General features: G+C 46.2%; 1 non-coding gene across 1 annotated transcript; it reads left to right on the forward strand.

Annotated features, from left to right (window-relative positions):
• Window positions 1-5,808: 5,808 nt before the first annotated feature.
• LOC114805781 lies at window positions 5,809-5,946 on the forward strand. The gene has a single exon (XR_003753804.1). It is a non-coding gene; the product is annotated as a small nucleolar RNA SNORA7 (small nucleolar RNA).
• Window positions 5,947-6,364: the final 418 nt, after the last annotated feature.

The raw sequence follows: 6,364 nt of genomic DNA on the forward strand, positions 1-6,364 counted from the left end.
GCAGAAACGCTCTGGGCATGTCACTCCCCTCCTTAAAATCCTCCAGTGGTTGCCTATCGACCTCCACACGAAACATAAACTTCTCACTCTCACTATGTGCAAAGCACTGTTCTAAGCGCTGGGGGATACAAGGTGATCAGGATGTCCCATGAGGGGCTCACAGTTTTAATCCCCATTTGACAGATGAGGTAACTGAGGCACAGAGAGGTTAAGCGACTTGCCCAAGGTCACACAGCTGACTAGCGGCGGAGCCGGGATTAGAACCCGTGACCTCTGACTCCCAAGCCCGTGCTCTTTCCACTGAGTCACGCTGAACCTCTTGACAGTCAGGGGGTTAAACCCTGGAATAGGTGATCTAAGGGGTTGGCAGGGTCTTCTCTGAATAGGACACTCACCATTATCTCTAGTACTGCTACGAGCACTAATAATAAAAATTGTGGTGTTTGTTAAGAGCTTACTGTGTGCCAGGCACTGTACTAGGCACTGGGGTAGATACGGGGTAATCGGGTTGAACACAGTCCCTGTCCCACATGGGGCTCACAGTCTTAATCCCCATTTTCCAGAAGGTAACTGAGGCACAGAGAAGTGCCTTGCCCAAACTTACAGAACAGACAAGTGGTGGAGCCAGAATTAGAACCCAGGTCCTTCTGACTCCCAGGCCAGTGCTCTATCCACTAGGCCTTGCTGTTTCTCATTCAGCTGATACTCATCAATGGCATTTATTGAGCACTTCTACAGTATCAAATGGAGACCTACAAGGAAGGTAAACCGCCCGACGTTCAAGCAGGATTCCGGAAAGGATGAGAGATGTGAGATATTATCGCTGTCATCTGTTGGACAATTGAAAGGACAAGAGAACATCAGAAGGAAAACACCACGTGCCTTATTGATTATTCAATAGTATTTACTGGGCGCTTACTATGTGCAGAGCAGTGTACAAATCGGTAAAAGATAGAGACAGTCCCTGCCTAACGACGGGCTTATAAGGCCTTTGACTGTGTGGATCATGAGACGCTCTGGAGCGCATTAAGGAAAATGGGTATGCCGGACCATTTAATTAGTACAGTGCTAAGCTCTTAGTACAGTGCTCTGCACACAGTAAGTGCTCAATAAATATGATTGAATGAATGAGTGAATTGCAATAATGCAAAATCTATACGCTGGACAGGAGGCTACAATAAGAACAGAATATGGGGAAACTGCTTGGCTGCCCATTAGTAAGGGGATATGACAAGGATGTATCTTATCGCCGTATCTGTTCATCCTTTATGCTGAATACACAATGAGAGAAGGATAAAGACAAAGGGGGAGTAAAGATTGAAGGGAGGAATATAAACAACCTTTGTTATGCTGATGTTACCGCCCTATTGGCAGAAAGGAAAGAAGATTTGAAAGGCTAATTATGAAAGTTAAGGAGCAGAGCAAAAAATGGGCCTGCATTTGAATATCAAGTAAACACAGATTATGACAACTGGAAGTTTTAACATATAGCGGTTGGAGAGAAGATTGAAATAGCTGACAATTTTTCTCCCCTGGGATCGATAATCAGTAATAAAGGAACTAGTAGTTGAGATTTGTACCTTCCAAGCGCTTAGTACAGTGTTCTGCACATAGTAAGCGCTCAATAAATACTATTGAATGAATGAAATATGCCAAAAATAACGTTAAGAAGAGCCTGGAAAAAACATCATGAAACGTGCTGATGTAACTAATGCCACAAAAATACAAATTGCCAATTCTGTGGTGTTTCCAGTGACAATGTAATGGATCCAAAAGCTGGACAGTGAAAAGAAAGGATAGAAAGAGCATCGATTCTTCTGAAATGTGGTGTTGGGGAAGGCTTGTGCAAATACCATGGACTGCCTATAAAACAAACAATTGGGTTTTGGAGCAAATTAAGCCAACGTGGTCTTTGGAAGGCCAAATGACTCGACTTAGATTAGCATATTTTGGACACATCATCAGGAGGACTAATTCTCTAGAGAAGACACTAACGCCAGGAAAAGGCTAGGGAAAATGTGGAAGAGGCAGACCAGCAGCTAGATGGATAGAAACCATAACAATTACAACGGAAGAACCATTAGCAAAATTACGGATTATGGCAGAAGAAGATAGGACAGTGTGGAGAAAATATATCCGTAGAGTCGCTATGAATCAGAAACGACTCCGCAGCATTTGAAAATAATAATACTGCGTGTAAAACACTGTACTAAGTTCTTGGGAAAGTATGATGCAACAGTACTGGTAAATGTGTTTCCTCCACAGAAGGAATTATCTTGTCCCAAGTGCTTAGTAGAGTGCTCAGCACATAATAATAATGTTGGTATTTGTTAAGCGCTTACTATGTGCCGAGCACTGTTCTAAGCGCTGGGGTAGACACAGGGGAATCAGCGTTGTCCCACGTGGGGCTCACAGTCTTAATCATCATTTTACAGATGAGGGAACTGAGGCACAGAGAAGTGAAGTGACTTGCCCACAGTCACACAGCTGACAGAGGCGGGATGCGAACCCATGACCTCTGACTCCAAAGCCCGGGCTCTTTCCACTGAGCCACGCCGCTTCTCTTAGCACATAGTAGTAGTAGTAATAATAATTATAATAATGTTAGTGTTTGTTAAGCACTTACTATGTGCAGAGCACTGTTCTGAGCGCTGGGGGAGATACAGGGTCATCAGGTTGCCCCACCTGAGGCTCGCCGTTAATCCCCATTTTACAGATGAGGTAAGTGAGGCACAGAGAAGTGAAGTGACTTGCCCACAGTCACACAGCTGACAGGTGGCAGAGCCGGGCTTCGAACCCATGACCTCTGACTCCCAAGCCCAGGCTCTTTCCACTGAGCCACGCTGGCATTCAATAAATACCACTGATTGATTAAGGAACCTACAAGTCCATAGGGGGAGACGGATGGTTTCCTTTACCAGCCTGGAGAGAGGACTCGAACTCTACAGAACCATTTCTGCTCTCCAACTCAATGATCTAGCTTCTCTTTAAATATTAGGAAGCCGCATTCCCCAGTGGATAGAGCACGAGTACGTGAGTCAAGAAACCTGGGTTGGTCCCAGCTTCACCCCTTGCCTCGAGAGTGACCTTCGGGCAAGTCATTCAACCTTTCTGTGCTTCAGTTTCCCCACCCGTAAAATGGGGGTAAAATACCTACTCTCCTGCAACTCTCAACAATTATAATAATTATAATGATGGCATTTATTATTATTTATTAAGCACTTATTATGTGCCGGGCACCGTACTACGAGCCGAGGTGGATACGTGTAGATCGGGTTGAACACAGTCCCTGTCCCGCATGGGGCTCACGGTTTTGATCCTCTTTTTACAGATGAGGTAACTGAGGCACGGAGAAGTTAAGGCACAAGGCCTTACAAGCAGACAAGTGGTGGAGTCAGGATTAGAACCTATGACCTGACTCCCAAACCTGTGCTCTATCCACTATGCCATGCTGCCTCTCAGACTCTACCCGCACTGGGTGGGACAGGAATCGTGACCAACATGATTATTTTAGAGTCGTCCGAGTTTTGGCGCCTCGCAAGGGCTTACTAAATACGGTCATTATTATTACCCTGTCACTTTCTTCGGTCACGGCCTTCCATTTTTCTCTGCCAGCTTCCCACTGAAAGATAATCAATACACGTAGCAAATGCTGATTTTCTTCCGTCCAAGCTTGTTTCATAAACTCCTCCTGTCCCTGCTCTGAAAATTAGCAATGGCATATGCTCTGGGCTTTCCCTCATCTCGGTACCGTGACCGTTCCACGAGTCTTTCACGCTCTCGGATTTGTCATTCCCCAAGCCTCGACTCATTGTTTCTTTCTCAAAATCCCGCTTATTCTTTCTCTGTACAAAGAAGAGAAGCTGGGAGAAGCAGGAGGCCTAGTGGATTGAGCACGGGGCAGGGAGCGAGGAGGACCTGGGTTCTAATCCCGGCTCCGTCACTTGTCAGTCAATCCCATCGATGGCATTTATTGTTTACTATGTGCCGAGCACTGCGCTAAGCACTTGGGAGAGTACAATACAACAGAATTAGCCGAAACGTTCCCTGCCCACGAGGTTGCAATCTAAATACTATCCGCTGGTCTGTTGTGTGTGACCTCGGATAGGTCATCCGACTTATATGTGCCTCAGTTACCTCATCTGAAAAATGGCGATTCTGACCTTGAGCCCCATGTGGGACATGGACTACGTCCAACATTTAGCTTGTATTTACCCCACTGCTTAGATCAGAGCCCGGAACATACTAAGTCCTTAACAAATACCACGAGAAGGACCTCCTTCATCGGCTACATCTTTGAGCCTTTCTAAAACCGTGTGGGCTAAACAGATCTGTAAAGACTTGAAACACCATCTCTGGCCTTTTCTCTGGGTCAACTGTAATCTCTGTCCACCAAAGGCCACGAAAATCTGATCTTCCCATGTCTTCCTTCTGCCTACTCCAGTCACCTTCACTGCCTTTCCCTTTTCCCCTCAAGACTGGAAAGGCACTGTGGATTTCTGGAAAGAGCTGGGCATGGTAGTCCACGGACCTGGGTTCTAATCCTGGCTCTGCTACTTGCCTGCTGCGTGACCTTGGTCAAGTCACTTTTTTATGGTACTTGCTACACACTATGTAACAGGCACTGTATGAAATGCTGGGGTAGATATAAGATAGTCAGGTTACATAGTCCAGGTGCTTCTCCTTGCCTCATTTTTCCCAAATAGGGATTCAATACCTATAATTTTTGTGTGTGTGTGTGGAATTGGTTAAAAGCTTACAATGTGTCCAACACTGCTTCAAGCATTACGGTAGATATAAGCTAATCACATCGGACACAGTCCCTGTCCCACCTGAGACTCACAGTCTAAGTAGGGAGAACAGGTATTGAGCCCTCATTTTATAGCTGAGGAAACCGAGGCACAGAAAAGTTAAGTAACTCGTCCAAGGTCACACAGCAGAGAAGTGGTGGATCTGGAATAAGAACCCAGATCCGTACTTTTCCCACTAGGCCATGCTTCCCCTCTTTAGACAGAGTCCCATGTAGGAAAAGAACTGTGTCTGACCTGATTATCTTGTAGCTATTTCAGTACCTAGTACAGTGTGTGGCTTATAGAGTTTAGCAAATATTCTTCTTATTCTTATTATTATTCAGCTCCATCCCAACACACCAATTTCCTCCTTTTTTCACTTCTGTCCCAGATGTGACTGCATGGTTTAAATACCTACAGTCTCTAGGAAAAGTTTTATAAATAATAATAATAATGATAATTGTGGTATTTGTTGGATACGAGCAAGTCAGGTTGGACACAGTCCATGTCCCGTATGGGACTCAAAGTCTTAATCTCTATTTTACAGGTGAGGTACCTGAGACACAGAGAAGTGAAGTGGGTTGCCCAAGGTCAGAGATTACACAGGTGGCAGAGACAAACCTAGAACCCGGGTCCTTCTGACGTCCGGGCCTGGGCTTTACCTACTAGGCCACACTGCACAAATTGACTTCTTTTATTATAATGATGGCATTAATTACTTACTCTGAGTCAAGGACCCTGCTAAGAATTGAGATAATCAGATTGGGACACAGTCTCTGACCCAATTAGGGCTCCCAGACTTTGAGGGGAGGAGAACTGTTTTGTTCCCATTGTGTAGATGAGGAAACTGAGGCACAGAGAAGTTCAGTGACTTACCCAAGGCCACAAAGCAGGCAAGTGACAAAGCTGGGATTAGAACCCAGGTCTCCTGACTCCCAGGCCCCTGATCTTACCACTAGTCCATGCTGCTTCTCTGTAAATTAAACAGACCAAACTAAGATAATCTACGCGGAGGGGCCACCTCTCGGGGTCGCACCTGGAGAGTTTCCAGTACTCTCCCAGTCTCAGCTACGGGAGGGATAATCAAGCAGAGGCCTACACTTTCCGTTCCTAGCTTGGCCAGTGGCTAGCGAATGGAAGGCAATCTGCTCCGTGTCAAAACCCACCCGTGCTGGGCAGCAGCGGAACGGGAGAGAGTTGAAGGCGGAGACGCAAGTTTACTGCGTGGGGGGAGGCAATGGTAAATCACTTCCATATTTTTACCAAGAAAACTCTATGGACATATTATCAGCATGACGGCAGATGGAAGTAGGGCATTCTTGAAGAGACGCGTCCATGGCGTCGCTACGTGTTGGAGACGACTCGGCAGCGTAAGACGAGACCCCGAGAGGCCCTCAACCAGAGTGCAGGTGGGGTTCCCGAATCGTCCAGCGGGCCCGCCCTCCCTCCCTCCCTCGCTCTGCCACCTTGAAGAGACTTGAGGGCAAGGCAAACTTTCTCATTTTTTATAAGATCCCCAGAGGAGGCAGTGACCGAGGAGGTAGCGACGACCTCACTTCCGTTGTCAAGAGATA

This window comes from Ornithorhynchus anatinus, chromosome 19 (genome assembly GCF_004115215.2).
Source record: "Ornithorhynchus anatinus isolate Pmale09 chromosome 19, mOrnAna1.pri.v4, whole genome shotgun sequence".
In the NCBI taxonomy this organism is placed as follows: Eukaryota; Metazoa; Chordata; class Mammalia; order Monotremata; family Ornithorhynchidae; genus Ornithorhynchus; species Ornithorhynchus anatinus.